The sequence below is a fragment of the Heterocephalus glaber genome, unplaced genomic scaffold (assembly GCF_053883595.1).
Source record: "Heterocephalus glaber isolate CG9 unplaced genomic scaffold, H.glaber_assembly_v1.0 deba00001577, whole genome shotgun sequence".
Taxonomy (NCBI): Eukaryota; Metazoa; Chordata; class Mammalia; order Rodentia; family Bathyergidae; genus Heterocephalus; species Heterocephalus glaber.
In genome coordinates this window covers 11,451,139-11,477,639 of record NW_028258358.1, presented here as the reverse complement: position 1 = coordinate 11,477,639, position 26,501 = coordinate 11,451,139, and the positions used below count along the sequence as shown (strand labels likewise).

Below are 26,501 nucleotides of genomic sequence, written 5' to 3'. Positions count from 1 at the left end.
CATCGGCTGGCTCTAAGGCAGGGTGGCTTGGCAGACAGGCCTTGCAGGGGAGAAACAGTTCATGGTAGCCAGAAGGTAGCAAAAGCAACAGGGAGTCTTAATAGAGTCTTTCTGCCCCTTTTATTTTATCCAGACTACTGGGATTAGGGCGGTGCCAAACCAATCAGTGGACTGGTTTAGTAATCACACGCCCTTAATCCCAACATCACACACTCTAGATTCAGATACCTCTGAAAAAGGCACCTATGAGCATATGAGGTTTTGAAAGAACATCTAGACCCAAACCATAACACTACCACTGAGCTAGGTTCCCTGCCCCCTCCTTTTGGGAGAGGAGGTGAGTCAGGGTCTTACTGAATTACCTGGGCTGATCTAAGACTTTCAATCCTCGTCTCAGCCTCCTGAGTAGCTGCATCACCACGCATCACCATGGCCCCAGAGCAGGAGATTCTTAATAAATATTCATATGATGTCAAAGACACCAATTAAGTTGGATTAGCTTACTTTACATGTATCCAATTTTTACTCAGACTGAAGTGATATTCATATATTTTACCAAAAAAGACAAACAAAAGCAAAAGCCAGTTTGCAAACATTGAGGACAAAGCTTAAATGCTAATGACTGATGAAAAAGGCCAAAGAATCCATACCTACATCAAAACATAAATTTACTATTGAGAGGGAAAGAATAGTTCAGCAAAATTTTTAAAATTACTGTCTTGAATATATTGATAGCCTTCATTCTATGCTTAGATCATGTATTAACTTTTAAATACTATATTTAATATTCATGAGATAGCAAGAACAGCACAGATACAATCTTCCTCACTGTTAATGAAATAGTTCTGGTAATTCCTTTGCTGCCTCACAAAGGGCCAGAAGACATCTTCCCATCAAGACCCCTGAACTTTGCGTCCATCAGTCTACTCTCCCAGCTGTCATCACCTTATCCTAACAGCTACTTGATATTACTTAGAACCAGGCAGCTCTAGGTCTGATTTTTTTTACACTGAGTTTAAATCTCTAAGATTTTAAAAAACAAGTGTGAATCACTCAAGAAACAATTTCTAACCAAAGGACAGAGGAAATAAAAAGTCCACATCTTTGCCTGGACTATCCTTAAGAGACACTTTGCTAGTCTTCCCATGAGGAGGCAGCTCAGCCACAAGGGCTCTGGGGTCAGCCCTCCTGCCTGGATTCTGGCTCCACTTTTTCTAAGCTGTGGGAACATGATCACAGTACTTAACTCTGTCTCCAAAGTTTCACCTGCAAAACAGAACAACAGTTCCAGCCCCACTGGGCTCCAAAGAGAGGGATAAAAAGTGCTTAACCCAGGCAGAGTAAGTAAATGAGACATTTCAAGACTATCTCCCAGTGATCCGCCTGAACCAAACCAAACCACTGGGAGAAAGGGCAACGGCCAGAAGGCAGTCAACTTTTTCTTGCACATAAAGCTTCCCCCCAGAAATATTTCTATGAAACATAATTTACAACATTCTTTCATGTTACACTTTCATTGCCCTCTTGCCTTGGAAGACTTGAAACAAGGATAATAAATTATTTCTAGGATAAGGTCAAAGGAAGGGCAGGCAAACTGGAGTGGTATTAATGCCACTATCTCAACATCCATGTTGGCACAAGCCAGCCCTCCCCACCATCCGTGGGCTACGAAAGCCAAATCCAAAAGCTCAACATGTGAAAGAAAAAAATGTGTCTTCACAGCCAAAAGCCTATCTCCCTCATACCTGACTGCACAGTTTGTGAATAAAGTGCTAATGAATGAGGTTATGATTTACCACTGTGTGCCAGCCAGCTGTGTTCTAGAGTTGCACCAAAAAATCTCCCAAATCTCCCTGCAGAGGGCTAACTTTGAGCCGACACACATGCGACCTACTCAAGCCTTCCTGCGGGCCCCTCTGAGGGACTGCAGAGCTGGAGCCATCCAGACAGATGATTGTATGCCAGAGTCCATCACTGGCCAGGCAGTCAAACACTGAAAAATTCACAGGTCACCTAAAGCCACTCCTTGCCAACTTGAAGAATTAGAGCCAAAAGAGACAAAGGAAATCTCTCTCCGGAAGAGTAAAGCTTCATAGGATTTGACACAGAGCCCTAGTTTTTCTGTCTTCCATTTCTCAGTAGCCTTTTTTTCTCAAAAGTACAACCAACTTTTCTCATTTGCAGCAATGAAAGGCCCAATCTTCCTTTGCTCTGCTCCGACCTCATAATTCTCGAGAGTTGAATTTTCCATGTTCCAAAAGTATCTCTTCTCCCCAAAGCCCAGCCCCACCCTCCTGAGTCAACCTCAGTTAAAATCAAATATAGTAGCCCGACTGAACCATTACATGGAAAAACGTAACTAAAATCTGATGCTGGAATTTCTGATAGAGTAGGAATACCTGTAATCAAAAAGGTAAGGAGTCTGGCCACTCTGCCAAGCCTCTAGTCCAGGTGATCCCAGCTAAACAAAGAACTGAAAATTCAACTTGGGACTCAAGCAGTTACCTACCCAGCTTAGTGTCCTCCTTGCTACCAGAGTTAAGTTCCCTGCTGTGCTTCTTTGTTCCTCAGAACAACTGGAGCTTATGGAGTGATTATGTCCTCAAGGCTCCACTTCCTGAGGCTAGTTCCCAGAGTTAGGTATAGAATCTTCCTAGAGACCCAGCCCCACCCTACCCTGCCCTTGGTGGTGGTACCAGCTGACCTGGGTGTTGCTTTATGGGACTAGGTTGATATTAGAGAAGCTGGGCTCAATGAATACTTGGTCCCCCTCCAAGCCACTAAGTAATCTCTGTTCTCCAGTTGTTGCTTATTCTGTTGACCACCTGCTAGCACTTAAAAAAAAAAAAAATCAAAAAATGAAGTCCTGAATCATGATTTTACAAGCAGTCACAAGAAGTGTGTGGACAGCATCTGGTTACATATATGGGGCAAGGACAGAGGCACATGTACAGGAAGGGGAGACAGCAGAGAGAACTCAAAGCAGATGTCCTGATGGCAGGACAGTGGTGGCATAGTCTGTTTTGTGTTGTAGAACAGAATACCACAGACTGGGTGATTTATGAGAGAGAGAGAGAGAGAGAGAGAGAGAGAGGGGTGAATTTCATGCACTTTTAGAGATTGGGAAGTCCAAGGTCAAGAGACAGACATCTGGTAAGACAGAAGGTAGAGAGGGGTGGGAGGAAAAAGGGAAATAGGCTGCGCTCACCCTCTTATAAGAGCCTGCCTGCTGCAGTAACAGCATTAATCTATTCCCGAGAGCAAAGCCCTAATTACCTCTTAAAGGTCTCAAATCTCAACGCTTTTGCACTGGGGATGAGTTTTCCAACATATGAAATTTCAGGACACGTTCAAAGCAGAGCAAGCAGCATCTTTCTTATATATGCAACAAGTCTGTCTCCAAATAGGAAGAAAGCCTAGGCGTTTAGAGCAACTCTAGCATACTATGTTAAATTTTAAGAAACAGCAAGAAAACTTGTAACACTACTGTCTCAAAAGAAAGGGGCCATTGCTATTCAAAATATAGGTATCGAATTAGGAATCTATCAGGAATGGCTTCATTCCCCATCAATGGAAGTTCTATTCTATTAATAGAAGTTCATCCATTGCATTATTTAAAATAGAACTAATACTACCAGTTTTCTTTCACTACATCAAATAGATGTGTGTATAAAAGTTGTAGGTGAGTTCTTAGAAAAAAAAGTAAGTTGCATTAAAAGGAAGAAAGTAAGAAATTGAAGTTCTGCTTCCTTCCCTCCCACTTCATCCTAAAAATGAAACTACATTCCATTTGACAACCTTCCAGTGATGTTGGAGATGCGTGACTCACTGGTTTTAATGTGCCATTTCTACAAAATGCAGCTCCATCTGACTGAAGTGGAAACCATAAAAATGACACTTGAGAACATAACACCATCCCTGGAGATAATTAGTGAGCACAAACACATAAACCTAATTTCTATACTTACCTATGTGAGAAAAAACTCTTGGAAATTCAACAATTTTTGCCCTAGCAACATAATTATTATTCCAATCATGACATGAATAAGTACATTCTTGTTAAAAATAACTCATTATTAAATTTCACACCCCTCCCACACACTATAAAAATAGCAGTTTCACTTAAAGAGAAGGAGGGGCATATGCATTAAAAGATCCTAGCACACAATTCTATAATAAAATTGAAGAATGCTATAGCAGGAGTTGGGGGGTAGGTTTTATCCTAAACTCTCTCAGTCAGGAACATTTTTATAATTCTTTTCTATTTTATGTAATATATTTGCTATTACATAAATTTGACTTCACATTTGAGACCTATGTGTATATCCCATTAGCTAGTAAACCAGAGACAGAATTATGATCCATTTTGTATGATCCTATGTTTGTTAACTGGAGTTCAATTATATAAAATGTATGGAGGGAGAGAGCAGAAGTGATTTCAACCAAAGAAACTTAACCTTAACTTTTCTCCTATAAGTAACAATGCTAGGTAGCCACAGCAACGGAGATACTGGGTTTTCCTTTTAAATATGAAGCTTGAGACCCTTAACAAAACTAAAATGATGATTAGGTAAATGGTAATTTAGACACTCAAATACAATGCTCAAAGTAGAAATCTTGCCTGGAGGTATAATTTGGGGAGTTGTCTTGTATATAAATGAAATGTAAAGTCATACGACTGAATGAGATCACCTTTATAAGTAAGTACAGTATACACAGAGAAGAGGTCCAAGGATAGAGCCCTGGGAAACCCAAGTCATAAAGGTTAAGAAACAGGAGAAAGTGGCAAAGCAGCTTATAAGGACCACCCAGGGAGACAGGAGTGGCCTACCACAGTGAAGGCAAAGAAGGAGGAAGGTGCAAACCCAGTAACTAGTGAATTATTTTCTCACCTCTTATGGTATCTTACACACACACCCCACATATAATGACTCTTCTTCTCTGAGGAGCAGCAGTTAGTAATGACAAATATTAACATTAACAAAAATTTAATCAAGCTGGGCAGGTAGCCCACACCTATAATCCCAGCAGTCTGGACACCTGAGGCAGGAAGATCAAAAATTCAAGCCCAGTCTGGAGGGCTTAGTGAGACCATATCACAAAATAAAAATTAAAAAGGGCTGGGGATGTACCTCAGTTCAAAGGCCCTGGGATCAATCCCCAGTACCAAAAAAAAAAAAAAAAAACATATCTCAAAACCACTCATGTCCCTGAAGATACAATTTAAGAGAATATTGAACTGGGTATCTGTTAGGTATCCTTCCAGACTTGAATCCACACTCAGCAAATCAAAATGAAATTCAATTATAAATATAAATTTCCTAGATATTGGAACACAATCCTGTGCCAGACCATTTACTTTCATTCAAATGTTCCTCAAAGTGTGTATAACAGAACAGGAAAAAATGGCAAATTGTTAAACGGACTTCAGGGCAAAAAAATTTTTTTTTGAAAAATGCTACATACTCCATTGTTCTCTTGAATATATATATATAAAATAGCAAATTAAAATCCTGAGACGTGCTCTAAAAAGACACCTATTTTACAAAATTCACTTTTTAAATTTTTTGGCAAAACAGACATTTGAGGATACTACTTTTTTTTTTTTTTTGGTATTGGGTATCAAACTCATATCCTTGCACTTTCAAGGCAGGCAGCGGAACCACTGAGCTAAATCCCCAGCCTTGAGGATACTACTATTAATGAAATGTTTTCCAGCTGTGTTCTTTTTAACTACATTATATTAAGTATATAATTAATATAATCATAGCAACTGCTTTTATTAAGCATTTTTTATCAATCATTATGCCAACTGTTCTACATTACCTCCTTTAATCCATACAACAATCTAATTAATGATTTAGAGATTAGGAAAATAAGATTCCAAAAGTTTAAGAAATTTTTCCAAGGCAAAAATCTATGAAGATTTGATGTGATTCATAAACTTCCCCAAGACCCAGTATTGGTACAATCATGAACATTTTTATAGTAATATGTATTTTCAAAATAATTTACTTCTTTCTTAATTCTGAGAAATTATTCTCTTTATCCTGAAATATACCTGTCAATATTTTTTTTCAAACTGCTAGTTCAAAACTTACCTATGTCAACAATAATTTCCTTCCTGAATCTGCTTTCCAAAGATAATGGCAGAAATTCCCAATATGGCAATAGGAAATGACAAATTTTAAATACAAATTTCACAATCTCATATATTTAATTCATTCAAGGATTACTCAGAGGGAAATTGCCAAAGCACTTTTAAAAAGACTGCTATGTAAATTAATTCCCATCATCATAATCCTCAGACAGAGAAAAGTATTGATTTCCCATAGTTTACAACCCCTAATCCATTTTAAATTTGCTTTCTGTAAGAACAGCACTCATGAACTGCAAATAAATAAGATTACAGGGGCTGGGAGTATGGCTCAGTGGTAGGGTACTTGTCTCACTTGTGTGAGGCACTGGGTTCCATCTCCAATACTCCAAATAAACAAAAAAGAATGAATAAATTTAAGTAAGTACCTACAAAATTAAATGGGAAAGTCTTAGTTTCCTGAAGGTACACTTTCTTATCTTAAGGAATACTATAAAGACAGTATCTACCATTAGGTTTGCAAAAATTAAACATATATTTAAAGTGCCTAGCATGTAAATACACATCACCTTTCCCAATGTACATGAAAGTTCTCTGTGAAGCCCAAAATGGGGTAAACTGTTATTTGTAAATTATTATATCATTACACAAATCCCTTAGGTATAATTTGAATATTTTAAATATGCCATGTATCTGTAATACAAGCCCTGTACAGTCAAAATAATACATTCATGCAACATGTTCAGAAGTTTCTGTGCTACTTAACTATCGCTCTTCTCTAAGACTTGCATCAAAATTTAGTATCCTCTCCAAAACAGAATCTTACTCCTCCAGTTTTTTGTTATGTCACTTTTGTCCTACACTTTGTCTGTTTAACAAAAGCTTCTTGGGCTGGGGATTTAGCTTAGTGGCACCACACCTGTCTCACAAGCACAAGGTCCTGAGTTCGATCCCCAGTACCAAACAAACAAACAAAAAAACCCCATAAGCTTCTCTTTAATGTTTATTTGAACAATCCCAAGATGAAAAAACTAAACTTTGCACAATTTTACTTATGCTAAAGATTAACAGAGAAAATATAAAGTAATTTTAAATGAGGGCATTTAAGCCTCCATAATATTAACATTTTGAACTTCATAATCTTTTGTCATATGGAGACTATCCTGAGCATTATAGGATATAAAGCAGCTTCCTTTGCCTATAGCCCCTTATTAGGGTTGGATATGAATTGTCCCCCAAAGGTTCATGTGTTCAAGGCATGGTCCCCAATGCAGCAATACTTAGAGGTAGGGCTTTGGAGAAATGATCAAATCATGAAGACACTGAGCCTCATCAATGATCAAGCTACTTATGGGTCATAATTTAATGGGCTTTGGGAGGCGATGAAAAGTTAGTGGGGAGGACCTAGTTGAAAAGAGCAGGTCCTTGGGTTGGGAGCAGTTCCACATAATTTTTGGGAAAATCATTTCATAATTAAATTATGATTAGGCCTAGTTTTCCTGCCTACAGGCCAGCTATGGCATGTTCAGACATAACTCCATTTTTGCCTCTGGTCACAGCTAAGACCTCAGTGGTCCCATGATGTCATGACATTCCAAGGCAGGATTACATTAGCTGAGGACATCTTGGTTCCTTAAGAACTGAGTAGTAAGAGATAAGTTTCACCTGGGGAGGAACAAATTCCTAATCAACATAAAGTTCCTCACAGACCTAGGATCTTCATCTGCATAAATTCCTCATTGTTATAGGATTATCACAGCCTCTGACTCATCTGTTACTGCCAAAGTACTGAATAAAGGTGTGGCAAGCTTGGGGTGCCATCATTTTTGCTGCACAGAGCAGCACTGATCAGGCCCAAAGCTCAGCTTCTTCTCTAAGTCTGTTTCCTGTCTTTATTAATTATTTCGACTTGTGCTGTTGTGGCTCACAGGAGAACAGGACTCACTGCAGGGGTTCTGGTAATGTCCCCTTTCCCTGTTTCTTACACTTAGGGGCATGCCCCAGAGGACTTTATCTTGTCCCTGGGTCCCTTCTTTCCCTCTCTCTCATAGTCTGGTTCCTGTCAGCCATGAAGCAAGCTACTTTGCTCCACTACAGCATGCTTCATGGCATGCTGTACTGGTTGCCAGGATCCTAAAATTAGCTAAAAGGGTCCCTTAATGACTGTGATCTGGAAAAAGGTATTAAATGTATGAGCAAAGCATATACCCCAAGCAAAGACTATATCCTTGAGAAGTTAATGGGTCAAAAGGCATCACAGCAGAGACCGAGTAAATATACTACATATGAAAGCAACATAGAAAGATCCTGTCTCAAAATAAAAAATAAAAAGGGCTGGGGATGTAGCTCAGCCCTCCCTGGGTTCAATCGCCACATCACATACCATACACAGAGAGAGAGAGAGAGAGAGAGAGAGAGAGAGACATCTCATTCTCCATCTTCACCCCATCTACAATCAGCCACTGCCAGCAACATCATCTGATTTATGTCAATTTAAAACTAAATTTTCACATAAAACTATTTGACTGCAATTCATTTAGAGAATAGTTTAAAACTTTGACAACATCTTTCCCATAGCAATTTGCAAATATGTAAAAAGTTTAGGTGCCTTTAGAAAAAAGAAATTTTTCTTTATGAAGATATTCTCTAAACTTCCCAAATGTCATGAGTCTCATGTACAGAAATAAAGTCGGAGGGCCGGGGATGCAGCTCAGTGGTGCCGTGCCTGCCTGGCAAGTGCAAGGTCCTGAGTTGGATCTCCAGTACCAGAAAAAATAAAAAAATTAAGTTGGAGGAATTCATTGCTCAAAGGAAAAAAAAACTCACAATCTTTAACTTAATACTTTGCTTCTAGTAATTTGTAGAGGGTACTATCTTTCTTTAGCAAGTCAAGATGATGTATTACTTAAAATTTTCCATTTTTATATATCAATCTTGATTATATATATTTATATGAATGTACATAAACACACACACACGTACATGCACCCACTCCATTTCCTACTTAGCCTTCCATATAGCACTTGGAATTTCAGAATATTATCATAGTACTATCAACTACCCTACATAAACTGTTGAAAAGGAATGGGCATGCTTCAAGTAAAATATGGTAACTTGTTTTCAAATTCAAGTTAATATATAACTCTACCTGTCAGTCAACTTTCCCCTTAAACTAGTTTACATTTATTGCAATCAATTTTGATTTTCTCATATATGGATACCTTTTCAAGACTTCCCCAGAGTCTAACGATTTCCCCCACCCTCACTCTTCCATTCACCATAGGTAGTCCTGACCCAATTCTACTAATACTTCCCAGGAAAGTTTTCTCAGCTACAATCCACTGTCTTTATCCCTGCCCGTAATTTAAAACTTAACTTCCTCTTGAGCACATGCATCATCTAATCCCCATGCTCATCACTGGTAAAGGGCCTACAAGTTTCAGAGTCAAAAACCGGAGGCCTAAACCAGACAGCTCTGTTTCCCTCAAATCTCACTTCCCCATTGCTGAAGCTCATCAATTCTAGCTAAAATTGCATCTCTTTTTTCTCAGATGTAATTCATTGCCTGCTTTCTCTCTTGCCCTTCCAAGCCTCCTCCAATGGGAGGGCCCAAGAACCTCCCTCAAGAAAATCCTCTCTGGGGCAAGGGGTCCAGTAATACAGATTTTAATGAGCCCAGCAGATGATTTTTGATGTATTTTAATAATTGAAACCACTGTCCAAGAAACAAACCAAAGTCTAAATTATGCCTGAACTGAAACTACAGCTTCAACGAGTTCAGCAAGTTTTTAGAAAAAGGAAGTTAAACTGAAAAGTAATTCACAGCCCTACCCAACTAGAATGAAAACATAAACAATAAAAAGTACAAAGAAACTTGAAGTTACGTGAAAAGACTGGTACTTCTGGTGAAAGATTTTCAAATGTAGACTGAAAAGACCTCAATATGCTTCACCATGCCTAAGTACACTTAAGAAAGCACTGTAAAATGCACTGGGTTTGGCGCTATTACTATACACAAAGCTACCACTCAGGATGCCACCAGGACTCTAAAGAGCAGGGAAGCCCACTGAGTTGATGATTTAACAATTCACAGGATCCAAAAGAGAAGATCTAAGAGAGGAGGAAGAAAAACTACCCTACCCATCTTGAATACACAGAACACAATGTTTCAAGTAGCACTAAAGAAAATTTTTCCATAAGATTTCTGAAAAGTCAACCAATGTCAGTTTTAAAGGAAAGCTATTCAGAAAGTTACTTTTGTTGCTTTTATAATTTCCTCATAATACCATTCAGACCTGTTTTGTGTTCTTGAAAAGGGTAATTGGTGAGAAAGCAATCTAGAGATATTTTTGGTAACACCTAATTTCTAGTTTGTTTTCCCCAATTATGAAAATCTGAACTATATAATGTTGAAATAATTCATATGAATGTGATAAAAGATTAAGCACTATTATAAGAACCTTACTGGAAAATCCCAAAGTAGTTTGCATAAAAATAGTTATGCATAAATAAAATTTTCAGGTACCAGACATAAAGGAAAACACCATCATTATGAAAATGAGTACAGAACATGAGTAAAGAAAAATGTACAGTGGCTGCATAGAAAAATTAAAATGCCATCAGTAAAGTCCTTTACATTCAAAGATGTATAATTATATAAATATTTTTTTCTTCTAACTGAAACAGCTAAGCTGCCTTTAAAAATCTAAATCTAGCCTTTATTTTATTCAGATTCCTAAATCTGAATAAGTCATAAGTTAAAATGCAGAGAAAGTATCATCACTATACAGTCATTCACTGAAATGTGATTGGAGCCAGGGATTTAGCTCAGTGGTTTCGTCGCCTGCTTCGCAAGCACAAGGACCTGAGTTCGATCCCCCGTACCAAAAAAACAAAAAAAAAAAGAAATGTGATTAACGTTAGGTAAAATGAAAGAGTACTCTCTATCTGAAGTCCTTTGTCGCTCTGGTTGAGGACAGTAAAAATAACTACCCTGGAATCAGGATGTGGCACTGAGGTCCAGACACCCACCACTGTCACTGCTGATGGTACAAAAGCCACCACCTGCTTTCTTTGGGACCAGACTTTTTTCCTATATGTGAAGAGTCTGTATTAGATGAGATTATCTCTTTAGTACTTTCCCACTCTGATATTCTGACTTTTAACTCTTACAAAGAATAACTCCTCAGGGGTGAAGGGTGCAGAGGTAATGGGAGAAAAAATAAGAACTAAGATACATCGTGTTATGGTACAAACACCCAGTGATAAATGTAAATGTATTTTATACCTAAAATGTACCAATAAATATATAAATTAAAATAAAAAAGAATAACTCCTCAGAAGTACACATCTCTAAATAGTCGCACTATAATTTTAAAGCTGACATGAAAGTCAATGTAGAGCTTTACTAGTCTCCCTAGACAGTCTTTCTCTAAGTTTAAACACAACAATGTACACTTGTGCCAATTGCATGACATGACTAAGCACCTTGAGCTAATATAAATAGATGTCCCCATGTACTACCTTGATTATAACTGTTAGATAATGTGCTCCAGAGGTGCTGAAGCCCGACCTAAATGTATGCCAGGGGCGAGGAATATAGCCCAGTGGTACAACACATGCATGGCATGCACAAGGCACTGGGTTCAAGTTAAAAATTCTTTTGAAGATTCAATTAAGCCATTGGGAGCAGAAAACCGTAAGTTATTAATGCCATTCCTTAAAAGCAATTTTAAGACATCATAAAAACATAAGCTTTCAAATAATGTAATCCCAAATTTCTTCTTAAAGTTTCAATAGAATATAAAAACAGAATGAAACACCAGATTATCAGATAATGTACTTAGGAGTGGGTAAGGAGAAGAGAATCAAGAACAATGAACTTATCAGGAGGAGGAAGGAATATTTAGAAAGTCAGAAGTTATCAGGGCCAAGGATATAGCTGAGTGGCACAGTGCTTGCCTAGGATATGTGAGGCCCTGGGTTTGAAACCCAGCACCACAAAAAACAAGTTAGAACTTCAAGAAAAATCTTTTCTGAGTCTTTAATTCTCATTCTCCCCTCCATGAATCTCAAAGAGATTTAACCCTTGGACATAATGATTTACTACTACTACTAATTTCTTTTCTTTTTTCTTTTTTTGGTACTGGGGATCAAACTCGGGTACTTCTGCTTTCGAGGCAGGCAGCAGAACCACTGAGCTAAATCCCTGGCCCTACTACTAATTTCTTAATAAGATGATACCCTCTACTTCCATAACAACTATTACTAAAATTAGGAGGACAAATCATCCAGTTACAGGCAAGTCTTTAAGAGAGTAGCAAAATCAATTATTCCTAAGTGATAGACCAAATTAAGAATTGTTAGTGGGTTATTTGATAATTTTATGTGGGCGCAGTGCCAGACATCAAATCCATGCCCTTGAACATGATAGGCAAGTATTCTAACACTGAGCTACACCCCTAACTCTAATTTTATGGACTTTATTTACATTACTATATATAAATAACCTTTTCGGGGGGGTGGAGGGCAGTTCTGGAGATTGAACCCAGGTCCTCTGCGCTGAGCTACATCCCAAGCCCTGTACTTTTTTTTTTTTTTTTTTAAATTTTGAGACAAGGTCTCACTAAGTTGCCCAGGAGAGGCTCAAATTTGCAGTCCTCCTGCCTCAGCCTCCTAGAAACAAACATTTTTGCTTTCATATTTTTTGTTCTAAGACCAGTGAATATTATGTTTATATAAAATGTTTACAACTGTTATCATATGAAAATACCTACGGATGATGGAGAGATCATTCCCTTAGTTTTCCATGTTTTAAGATTTAGATTTGGGCTAGGTATGTAGTTCACAAGTAGAGTGCTTGCTAAGAGTACCCAAGGCCCTGGGTTCAATCCTCAGCACCATTAAAAAAAAAAGATTTAGATTTAATTGGCACATAGTTCTTAGTTAACTCTAAACCACAAACAAGGGGGAAAAACTTCTCATCTTATATATAAGATTAAGAGAATTCAGGGGCGCTTCCTTCCGACACTGCATGTGGAGCAGACTGAGTATACAGGGTTGTCACATGGATGGCACCATCCTCTCCAGGCTGAGGAAACCCTGCCAGTTCTATAGCAGCCTCTTTCCTCCATGTCTGCTGCTTCCCTCCTAAAATGATTTCTTCTCAAAAGGCAGATCCTGCCTTATTCCTCCAAGGATAAAATCATATTGCTTAGCTTACGCTTACAATCCTCTTGTCTTAAGACTCATCCCCACTTTTAACCATTGAGTTATTTTTACCTGTATTTTATTAAGCAAGAAGTTACTGGGAATCAGAGACTAAGGATTTAAACTGAGCTAAACATAACTGAAGATTATTGTGAGGGGAAAAAAAAATCCCTCAAATGATCCATATTTGAGAGAAAAAAGTCCACAAAAGGAAAAACTACCAACTCAGTGGTACTTTGTCCTTTCACTTCTGCCATACAAGTTCCTCCCACCAACCTGCCCAACATCTCTGCATGTTCCACAGTGTTAATGTGCTTACCCAATTAGCTTTTAACAATTATTTTCTAATTCTGCCTAGTGCTGGATATGCTAACAGTAGTTTTTGTTTTGTTTTGCTTTTGTTTTTAAAAAGCCTACCATCAAAAGGCTGGAGGTATGGTTTAGTGGGGAAAAAAAAAAAGAAACAAAACATTATAAAAGCTAAAAAGGGTTTTAAAAAAAAAGTTGGGGGTGGTAGCATATGTTTGTAATCCCAGTACTTTGGGAGGCTGACCCATGAGGATCACAAATTTAAGACTAGCCTGGGCAACTTGGCAAGACCAGGCCTTAAAATTTAAAAAAAATTTTTTTAAAGGGCTGGAGATGTAGCTCAGTTCCCAGTACCACAATCAATCAACCAATCAATAAAAATAGAAGACTGTCGTGTAGACTATACACAGCATAGGAGTTCAAAGAACAGAGAAAAGTCTAAACATTGACCAATAAGAGTATCATTGGTAACGTTGCTAATACTTATTGAATATATGCTCTTTGTCAGGTACTCAAGCTCTTTACATGAAATAACTCAATCCTCACAATAGGTCCTACGAAGTTAGTAGGTACTAGTGGTTTTTCCCATTTTATGTTTGCACAAAGAAGTTAAGGGAACTTGCCAAAGACCTCAGTTACTAATGGCTGAACTAAGACTAGTTGTCTGGCTTCCTCTTCTAGTAAGGGATGGCATCATGGATGAGACCAGATGGAGCCTAAACTTCATAAATGGCTGTCCAAGGGAGGCCCCAAAAAGGAAGCTGGTCTACTTGGTTGATAATGCCTGTGTGCGAGAGAAATAATATAGTTGAATAAGCAACAAGGAACACAAAGGTAGAGCAACATAAAGGTCTGTCAGAGGAGTGAGTGCACCTGGATCTGACAAGATGGATAGAAGGAGACATAGTAGTCTCAGCAGTGAGAATGCACAGGTCAAATCCACACACAAGATATAAGGAGAGCAATAGACAAGATACCAAATCTCTTTTAGAAAAAAATGAAGAGTCAAAATGCATTTAACCATCTGATCATACAGAGCTCCCTCAAATTCAAATCATATAGTCTTAAAAACAAAAGACAAACCTCAACCATTTATGAGCGTAAACTGAAGTACAAAGATAAGCCCTGCCAGACTGCACACAAGGATGAAAGAGAAAAGAGGTCTCCTGTGCAGACATAAACACACCCCAACCTGTACTAGATAGTGTGCTTATTTTATTAACAAACAAAAATTGTACATATTTATCAAGCACAAGATGATGTTGTGAAATACGTACACACTGTGGAACAGCTAAATGGAGCTAATTCACATGTGTTATAACCTCAACGTGCTTTCTTTTCTGACTCTAAACAAAGACCTCAACTATGTGAACATTTACAGGAGACAAAGTTTTCCAAAACTATAGTATTGTTAAAATATAACATTAATCCCAACAGCTCATTTAACTGGTGCCTTTAGACCTACTGAAGATAGACATTTCATCTAGAAAAAATATTTAACATCACATTTACAAAAAAAAAATCTTCCTTCCCTGGCCTGTCCTCACCCTGCTGTCTCTTTCTTCATAGTCCTCATCTTTGTCTTGTGTTATTTTACTTTTAGCCATTAGCTGTCCCCCTTCTTAAAGTATATGCCTAAGAATGACAGAGATTTATGTCACCACTAAACAATGTCAAGCACACAAAAGGGGCTCAATAGATGCAGATGTTTGGTAAGCTCATTTATTTATCATATCAAACACTCTGGTAATACACAAGCCTTTAAGTGTTGTTTTACAACCTCAGCAGTTAAAAGCTGCAGAAGTTTTTTGTAGTAAAATTGGAGTGTTTGGCTAAATCGTGTCTTTTCTTTGCAGACTGATGGTTGATTATTCAATGCTGTTTTGGGGGATAGGTTTGCAGGGATTGGGGAGGATGGGCAGATAAGTACACTTGCTATGTTCATTTGCATATAATGTGTCTAAAATTGCCTATTCTTGGCGGGGTTGTATGAATTCTTGTATGAATAGCTTTTTACATGAAATATGGTGTTGAGATTTAAAACCAGAGAATGGGAAGACAATTTTTCCTCTTGCTACAGGAAAGTGTACAAAACAGATGCAGGGGCTTGGTACAGCTGACATTAGCTTTGTCTGGGGATGCCACAATTAAGGACCCAAGGCTAGGACATTCATTGGGCGACACTGGAATCTCTGATCTGCTTTCAGTATCCATCTGGGTCCAGAAGATGAGCCCATGCTCTATAGGAAAAGCATGGTGTTGCCTGGAAGGGGCAAACTTTCCTTCTGCTGGTCACTCCCTTGTGAAGCAGCTCCTAGTTAGCACAGGAAGTCAGGGTAGAAAGAGAAGTATTCTTTTACTCTTTTTTTTTAATTAAGCATTTCCTTTGTGTTACATTTGCTTTCCGACTTGTGCTTATTTACTGGTGCAAAAACATTTTTGTAAGTATGAATACTTCTCTTTTACCCTCACTTTCACGGAGCTGGACTTAGTTTTCCTACAAATGATTACTGTCTCTTCATAGAAGACTCCCAAATCTACAGCCCTGACTTCTGCTTAAATATCCTGACAACTCCTGCATTTCTATCTGAAGGTTCTACTGTCAAATCCAACAAAATGTGTTAGAAACTTAATTTTCATCTAACCTCCAAAGAGGCTGCCTTTCCTGTTTTGCTAATGATTGCACAGCTCTAAAGATGGCTCCTCTTGCCCCTTTACCCTAATCAATCCCCTCAGTTCAAATATCTTTGGCATCTGTCTCTTCACTCACACTTTCACTACATTCAGCAGTTGGCATCTTCATCCCAACACCCACGAACTGCAACCATTTCCTTCTCTGCTTTCCAGCTTCCATGCTGGTTTTCACACACTGGTTTTACAGTCTACTTCATCACTCCATCTTTCTAAGCCTCTGATTTTAACATTTTACCCTTCTGCTCAAAAGTTTTGGGAACTAATCTCACAGCCAGTGAGAGAATGTTTTAAAACCCTTAGCCGGAATACTCAATGTACCACTGAAGCTGCTGCTGGCCTACCTATCATCCTGCCTCCCTTCTGCCAACCGACTCTAGAACTCATGCCTCAGCTTCCCTGGCAAATGTAAGCCTCAAGAGTGCAACCCTTGCTGTGAGTGGACTTTACTTACTGCTTCACATCTGGAGGGCCTCTAAACTGTTTGATTAAACCTCTTGCCTCTGTGCTTTTGGACGTGCCAATCGTTTTACAGTGGTCTTTCACTTTCCACACAGATCCGATCCAACCTACCTAATCCTATCCTATGCCCCCAAATCTCACTCCAGAGTGTTATCATTTTTGTCTGAACCCTTCTTGTTCAGAGGCTTTAGAATGTGATCCTCATTGGTCAGACCTGGCTAAAAACAGACTCGAATCCCTGCCATAGGCCTAATGAAATCAGAGCCTGTATGTGAATAAAATCAGTTGCTGTTTCATGGGCACATGGGAGTTTGAGAAGCAATGTTTAAATTACCTGACTTCTAAGTAAAGCCTGGGTAATTTCTCACCTGCAGCTACTAAAACACAAACTTCTCCATTATCTCTACAACTTCCTTCATACCCAAACAGCTTCATGGAGCTCATGTGTGACAGATACATGTTAACACGTTTTTTTAATGCCTTCAATCTTCATATCTTTTGAATACACTTCAGAGGCAAAATCTTATAGTTTTGAACACAGTGCTCTTATTTTATAACAAGAGTTTCCACTTGCCCCATTTCCTAAACATGACCTTGAGCAAGTCATTGAGTCAAGTTCTACACTTGTCAATTCAGGCAATCACTCTATCTTATACAGTAGAGCTCTAAGATTACACATGTAATTAAGCAAAATGTCCAGACATTACTTTCTATTCTCCACACCTTCTCAAAAATCATATTTTTCCTTCCTTTATGTATACAATAACCTTAAAACTAAAATGTTTTATTATTACACCTAACCTATCCACTAGTTATTTAAGGGAAAAGTGTTCTTGTTGGTATACTTCTGCTATACTCATATCATACCAGTTTAATGTATTCTTATTTGTATATTTCTGCTATATTCATATCTGAGGCTATTATTAATGTATCTTTAGTGATATAAAACACCACATTCTTAAAATGAAAATTTTAAGAAATTTAAGAAAATTTAATAAATATTTCTTCCAATTAATAAATGTCAATCATTTAGAACTTTAAAAATAGTTTTCTAAAGCTTGGTGAGAGAGGTGATCTCTACATTTAATTGTAAATTCTAGTAAAGGAATTCTTTAAGTGTTTCTGTGCTTGAGTCATATCTTGGACTTTGCTTTTCTGAGTCACCGTCTGATCCCCAACTTTTTTTTTCCTGCAACTAAAGAGGAGTTTCATCTTACTGGAATTAGACTGTGCTATTTATTGTTGCACTGAATGCTCTGTGCTTAACACCTGTTTCAAATCCTCCAATGGCCATGTGGATAAAAGAACTTTTGAACATTATACCATAATAATTTTTCCTCCTTTAATTTTTTTTTGCTTATAATTCATGTTTCAGAATAGAACTTCAAATTAATAACCATTAGAGCTTTGTATGAAATTTGATATACGATATAAATGGTAACAAAAATAATATCCTATATATTATTTTCTATTTTAAAGACCAGTAATGTGCAGCCAATCTAGAGGTGGGAAATGTAGTTTAGTTTGGTTTTTAACAAGATTAAGTAAATTAGAACACTACAAACTGGTAAACAAGGAATTAGTCAAGATAAAATGTATTTATCAGTTCCATTTTTAAAGACAGGTTCAATGCCAGAGCTATAAAGGTCAAAGTATGATAGTATGACCCCAAGCAATTCACACTAGTACAGTTTTACAATCCTCAGCTTTTAACAGGACTATTCCATTACCATGCCAAATACAATTGAGCATTCATAAATATCTACATCAAAGTCATAAAACCTACAAAGGTATTTATGTAAACTGTCAATAAAATCACATATTCTATTATTTCTCAACTAGCCCATGTTAAAGAACCACACTTGTACCATATTTTGGCTGCTGCAAGGCATGTTTGTCTGCATTTAACATTCCCCTAAGATTAGGAGGTTATAAAAATCAAGTATCTTAGATGTGAAAGCATATCATAACATAGCCATTTGAAGCTACTTAGCACACAAAATAGAAAAAAAATCTTAAAATCACAACACAAAGATATTTACCATGTATGAAATGAGTGAGATAGTTTCTATCGTGTACAAAAATTCACTTTGGGTAAAGCCAGCTGGTTAAAAAATAACTTGTGACAAGATTAGCCACATAAAACTAGAAAAAAATATCAGCAAATTGTTAAAGGCTGTTTAAGTCTGTTTAGAAAATACAATGGAAGGAGCACATGTTTTGCAGGCAAAGACACTCCTAGAATTAAAATCCTAGCTCTGTTACTTGGTCAAGGTCAGACAACCAAGGAAGTTTGTCTTCTCTCTGCCTCATTTCACTGCAGACATCTCAAGTAAAAGGGAAATATCCACAGGGCTATTATTAGTTTAGAAATAACTTATGTAAGATACCTGATAGTGCCCATAGCTCTGATCTAGTTTATCTAAACATACTTGATTACAGTGATAGGAATATCTGAGATGTTCTGGTCCTTTTAATACAGTGATTTCTTAATCTCATTGCTACTTATTACTCCAAATTCAGCATTCTTTTAGAGTTATCAACTATAAATCAATGCTTCCTTGGGACTCAAAAGCAAAAAATTAAATTAACTTTTCTCTTCTCTACTTTTGGTTTTAAGATCAAGGAAGAAAAGGAATAGGTTTTGTTTTCTTCACTCACAGGGTTCAGGATCTGTACATAGTAAATATTAATTATTCATTGGATACTACTGACAGGGCACAAGACAAAAGGTCCACAGATGAAAGCAATACCCCCAGCCATGCCTCATAAACCCACTCACATGCACACCCACCCACACGCCTTTTTCCTATCAGCCCAATCAAGGTTTTGCAGGAAGTCTCCACTCTCAAGAACCCACAGCTTGTAGTATCTATAGATGTCAGAGTCTTTTAATACAGAGACTTTTTTCCCTTCATTTTCTTTTAAGTAGTATGGAAAGGAGAATGGAAAATATAGGAAAGGGGGATATCAAGCTTTGTTTCTGGACTCTGAATGCTTGGGACAAAAATACTCCTATTTTTTTCCACCAAGGCATAGACCAAGCCCCTTTGGTGAAAAAACTCATCACTGAAATCAACAAAGATGTGGGGCCTCAGAAATTAGTGTGTGGACTCTACTCTTGCATACTTTATAGGTAAATACACACAATGAAACACAAAACTGAGCACGAGTTAAATAATACCTATTACAGATTTTTCCATCTCAGTAGTAAGCCAAAAGAAGCCTAGCAACATGCCAGGAAAATTGTTTACCCAGATACAGATTCTTTTGAAGATTATTTCCACATTTCCTCAAAAAGAAAAAATACAGAAAAAAAGCATTTAAAAAAAAAAATCTTGCAGCTACGAATATGATGGTGTAATGAAACAGTGAAAGGTAGTCACAATGTTGATACTTGATATTTATTTAGGGATTTCTTCCCCAAACTGCCCTAAGCATACCAGGAAAATCCTATTAAACTGAAAGCGGTCAATACAAACAGCTTCATTCAAACCAGGGCCTCTCCCACGCTTACTCTAGTCTTCTGCTTTGCCATTCTAACAATAAATTGTAATAAGTTTAATAAATGAAAATATTTTTTAAAAACACATCTGTTTTAATATCTGCTCTCAATAGAGAGAAGGTATAAGACTGAAATGTCTTAAATTCTCCAAAACGGGCTGGGGATTTAGCTCAGTGGTTCCGGCGCCTGCCTCAAAAGCACAAGGTCCAGAGTTCAATCCCCGGTACCAAAAGAAAAAAAAAAAAAAATTCTCCAAAACAAAGATATGCAGCTTATCATCACAATTTTTAAGTATCCAGGGGTGATTTTCTCACATGCTTCCCTACAGGGTGTATATATATTTTTACAGTATCAAAAAAGGAACCCCAAATTATGAAAATGTTCAATAACAACAACTACATACCAGTTATTGAACACTTATAACATGCCAGGCACTATACACCTTATACTGTATATGTGACGTCATTTGATCATCACAGCATTCTCGGGAGGTGGGGGTATCACCCAAGTAGTATTATTGTTTGCCAAGTTCCAAACAGCCAGTATATTTATCTGCCTTCTTATTGATATATCCCAAGGTTTCAGCACACCAAGCTTTGATGCTTGATGGTTTATATCTAAAATGATCCTCAAAAGTCTCATGTGTTGGAGGATAACTGGATCATGGGGGCTCTTCATTTATCAGCAGATTCATCCATTGATGAGTTCAGAAGCTGAATGTGCTTTTAGAAGGTGGGGCCTAGTTGGAATTGGGTAACTGGAGAAATGTTCTGGAAAACAGTATTCTTGTCTCCAGCTCTTCCCTTTTTTGTCTGTTTCCCGGATGTCACAGGTTAACAGCTTTCTTCTGCTGGGCTCTTCCATCATGTCCCTCTGCTACCTGGTATCTGAAGTGGAGCCAGATGATCATGGACTGAAACCATTAGCCAAAATAAAACTTCTCCTCCTCTAAGTTGTGTGTATCAGGTACTTTGTCCCGGAAACTGAAAAGTGACTAATTATCATCTGCCGTAACATTAAATGTACAGAGAATCCAACCTATCATGGGGAGAGAAAGTAACTGGTTGAAGGTCATTCAACCACTATGCAACAAGTCAGGAAACCCAATCTCTGCTCTCATCCAAGATGCTTCTGGCCACAGCAAGTGACTAACATTTACTACATGTTCGTGAGAGACTGAAACTCAGCCTGGGGCTTAGTAGAAACAGTTTATTTGAACTATTAAGAAATCTTCAAGTTTCTTTGTGTTCATATTCTTCAAATGAGTTTTAATTATGCCAAAGTCAAAGTAATTGTGATGGGAAGTGAAGTGGTAATACTTTGATATGTAATGGTAGACAAAGGTAAGAGGCACTAAAGCAGATAGGTTGGCTATGGAAAGAGTAAATCTTATTGCAAATTTGTTACCAAAATGTCTTATTATAGTAATCTTAATAACTTCTCATAAGAAATTACCTCTACTGTGGGTTCTTGTTTCTCAAAAATTCTACTCCTTTCTCTTGAGTTTCTACAAGATATTCCAACTACCTATATACCACCATATTTTTCCACTCAAAACTCTTAAGCATATCTTTTAGATTTACTTCACAAGATGAAACATGAGTGATCATGACATAAACACATAGAAATGTTCTAATATTTTGTGTAAATACATATGTAAATATACATCCTTCAAATGTCAGCTAAGCGAATTACTATTTATCACTGCATATCAATATGAGAATTTATTAAAACTTCCAGCAACTACTTTGAAAGGGATATGGTTCAAAGTTCCTACTTTTTATTACTCACCCACTGGAAGGAAATAAACACTCCTCATTTAAACTTTAGAAGTTTCAGATCACATTGTAATGTGCCACATCACTATATAGTGTGATAAGTGAAAGGCAATTGAAACCAAAAGTTCAGTGACTGGTTGACCAGATTTGCTTCACATTTGAATGATGAGAATAAAAAGAGGAAGAGTTGGCAATAAGAAAAACAGTTTCTCTCTATCTTCAAAGTCTGATTTTAAAATATCCAGGAAGTTGTCATAATTAAAATCCAATTTCAAAAAACATTTACTCCTACAGTGCCAGGTACCAAGGAGATGATACATGCTCCCTTCCCTCAAGTACTTTCAAGTCTTAGAAATAGTTACACATAGATGGGGAGAAAAAAAAAACTGCTTTGAAGCTCAGATGAAAAATCTGTCACCTTCAATTAAAAGTTTTCTGATTAAAAAGATAAAATGACTGCATATCTCTATCTTCCACAGAGATCCCTGTGCATTTATCTTTACACAATATATTCCAGCTCTGAACTCAAGTCTTCTTCATATCTATAGATGTGTAAGGCAGGGGGTTGACAAGTTGCTAAGTTTCCTGAGCTTGACTTGAACTCATGATCCTCCTACCTCAGCCTCTCAAAATGCTGGGATTACAGGTATGGGTCACCATGCCAGGCTAGTACCTGATACAGAAGATGCTAAATCAATGCTTCTTATATGACAAACAGGTGAATAATTTCTCTAAAACCAAAATTTCTTCTTCCTGGATTAAGTGTCATTTTCTACTGCAGCTCCAAAAATAGATTCAAACACACACACCCCCAGTACCTCTACCCTCACACAGAAGATCGGTTAAATCAGGCCAGAATAGAACATGAAACACAGAGAAAAACAATGCTTAATACTTCTAATTACTGGTGAAGCTTCTATTTCCAAAAACAGCTAAAGGGTCTAGAGATATGATAGGGCCATGTATACTATTTATTCTATTGGAGTCATTTACTAGACAGCCTTACAAGCAATAATTTGAAAGACAGAAGAGTATCTTCCCCAAAACTATGTCTCCTTGGTTTAACCTCCTGAAAGGCCTTGTTATAAAACAAATGCTACTGGATAACAAGCTCAACAGACTGTCAACCTTTCATAAATTGACTCATATCGACAGCTAATCAGATTAGAAACCAAGTGAAACTCTCTGAAGCAGTGAATATCAGTGAGGTTACTTTTGAAGATAAAGACCCTGGCCAGGTTCAGTATGAAATCACACCCAGCAGGCCAAGACAGAACCAAGCCCTGTGGCTTTTTGGATGTGAGAGAGTACAGAAATTAGGAAGAAGAGCTGCCATTCAGAAACTTGTATATCTGAGAAACAGATTAAGAACTCAAAATGGAGAAAAGACAGACAGAAATAAAATCTTAATTTTGCTCTGACTTATCCCAGCATCAGACTTGTCTTAAATTCTATAACCTTTCTCTACAGCTAGGACTCTTTAAGTAGTCAAACTTTTCAATCAAAGACCACTTGCCAATTTGACTATGCATTTTTGCTGCTAACTTTAAAAAGAGCCTCAGATATTCAGAAGAATTAACATTCCCTCCCAATAAGTAATACCAAAGAATGGCTGAATACAGCGATTTATATAGTATAATGAGCTTCCCTTTTGTTTTTGTTTTTTATTTTGTTTTCTAGTAAGTTGGTAGGAAGAGAACATTTAAAAATAGTAACATGAATTGACAGGTGGAAGTCACCATGTTCAAGTTGCAGATCCAAGTGTAGTTATCATTAAGCTTGCTTTAAAGAAAAGATTAAGAAGTTAAAAACTCCATTTGAAAGATATACTTGTAGAAAAGGAAGTAAACCAAGTTTAAATTGGAAAAGAGTGGAAATTAAAGAATTCAAAATTATTTTTTCTTACATGAATAAATCTTAAATAAATACACATACATATCTCAAGCTTAATTTGGCAGATGGTTAAAACAGGGTGCCATCTGGGACCTTGACTCCTAAGAAAACACTATAGTACTGCCATAAAATTGAGAATCCTGCTGAAGCTTTGCAGAAGACATAACACTTTTAAAATATCATTTTGAGCCTCTTTTATGTTCACAATGGAAAGATGTTAATACTAATTTTGCTTTCAACCACTGTTCCTTTGGCACTCAGCATGTGTAAAAATAAGATATTTTATTTCTGTACCTCACTTTAATATGTTAAAAAAATCCCTCAGTCAATATCAATGTTTATCTAAAATTACATTTTATCTTAAAACATTAAACCCTAGATAATGATAGAGCAAGTCTCCAAAAGAAAACAATTTCTTTGCACGACTGAAATATTGTGTTCAAAAGCACTACCATCCTGTAATCATATTATGAACAGATGTATCTGAAGAAGTGCTAAAAACTGGATTGGAATGATAAGGGGGTGGAAAGAAAAAACATGTTTACAATCTGTTCAAATTCTCCACTTAAAATTTTTTGAAATAAATCAGTTAGAGCAATGGTTTAAACACAGGACTTAGTTTCAAAGTCAAGTTACTAAACATATAAAATTAAAACTCTGCCTTTCTGCCAACTCTGAGTTCTCCACTACAGGACCTCTGGGCTACATTTTAAGTCACTTTTCATAAGCAAGTGTTCTGTGCTTCTCCTAAAACCCAGACGCCACTGCAAAGATCATGATGCTTGCTATCGCAGCTCCCTGGTGTGCTATTGCATCTCATGTGTTTATTCTCCTACATGAAATTTATAGGTGTGCAGATTTTGCATGTTAAATTCAGTATAGATATATAGTAAATTGTTATTATAATGATTCAAGCTTGATGTCATGGCCTCCAATTGGGGTAGACCTACATCTGTCATTCATGGAGACTAAATCATAAATTTCCTTGTGAGCCTATTGGAAAGAAAAAAGTAAAGATCAATCCTACCCATTAAGCCAGGAGACATCAACATTAAAAATAACAGCTGACTCAATACCAAAATGAATGGAATCATTCAAATATATCTGGAAAAGTTCATACCACTACTTCCTGCAACTTAAAATAATTCATTTAGAAAATTAGACCTCATGTCTAATTTAGTATGTATAATTTCAGAAACATAAAGAGTGCTCTAGTTCTGGCTCACCAGTGACAGAATTACAAATTAAATTGTAAATTTCAAATTGCTGGAAAACAGCTGTAGTTAGGCTCTGGATTACTGAAATTATTTGCTACCAATAGCTCTTTAACTGTTTCTACCCTAGCAGTTCATTCTCAGCACACAAAACTCTCCCAGGCTCCATATACTCACTATATGTTTATCACTTCGCAAAAATCACTTCAAGTTAGCCAACATAGAGGATATTAACTGTTCCTTCTGTTTGCTCTCAGTATGCCATGGTTACATTGTGTTTACAATGAGGCCAGCAACAGGGCTAGGTACTGTGAGATACACTTAGGCAGCTGAGTGATGATTGAGCACTTAAAATACTCAAATTATTTGCCACATTTTTTTCTTTTTGCTTAGTCCTGAGCCATATTTGCCACATTTTTCTAAACTAAATGTACAGAGATGAGCAAAATAATCTCAAAGTACTTCCATTACTACATTCTCAAACAATTACAATGAGACTTCCAATTGAATAAGCATACTAACAAGGAAATGTAGACATTATTACATGACAGTAAATAAGTTACATTGCAGCAGTGTAGTTTTCCTTTCCACCCAGCTGTTTTGCTGGCAAAAAGGGAATGAGTAAGGAATTCCAAGTCTGTGCCAGAATTTCTCAACTCCAGCATTATAACTATTTGAAGTAGAAAAATTCTTCATTTTGAGGATTGTCCTACGCACTTAAGGGCATTTAACACCATTCATGCCCCACTCGATGCCTGTGGCACCCTCACCCCAGTATTGCAACCAAAAATGTCTCCAGACATAGTCAAATGTCCTCAGAGGCAAGACTGCCTCCAGTTGAGAACCACTGATCTAACCAACACCAAGTCTTTAATCTACAATAATGATAGGACAAGTTTTTTAAATTTACAGGAGTCTCCACATTACATAAGAGAAAAATGAGAAACTAGAAAGCATTATTATTTAGTAAGTAACTATTTGCTTTCCCTTAAGTCTGCTTCCCTTAATAAAAATGCTATCTCAGGGTTTAAGAGCTCGGCCAATGTTTTTAAAGCAGTCATTTGCCAGCTCTCTTAGGTCTCATCTGGGAGGCTCCGGAGCAGCCAGACTCTTTATTCTTGGTCTAGCAAGACACACTTATCAGGGGAAACGTTCTCAAGCAAAGCCAAAGTCCTCACGTAGGCATGCTCACTGGAAAGACTGAGGCACACCTTGCTTTGATGGACTTGCGGTTTCCACTGAAACAAGCTGTTCTGCATACTTCTTACTGCTGCTGTAACTACGTGACCTCCTGGTTTCACTTTGTCAGTCATGTCATTTCACTAACAGCTGAGCCCTGATAC

The 26,501-nt window shown here is 37.3% G+C and overlaps 1 protein-coding gene across 30 annotated transcripts in view; it reads right to left on the bottom strand.

The window, feature by feature from the left end:
- The window catches only part of Lmo7 (LIM domain 7), a 219,473-nt gene that overhangs the window by 69,751 nt on the left and 123,221 nt on the right, over positions 1-26,501 (bottom strand). The gene's annotated exons all lie outside the window — the stretch shown is intronic.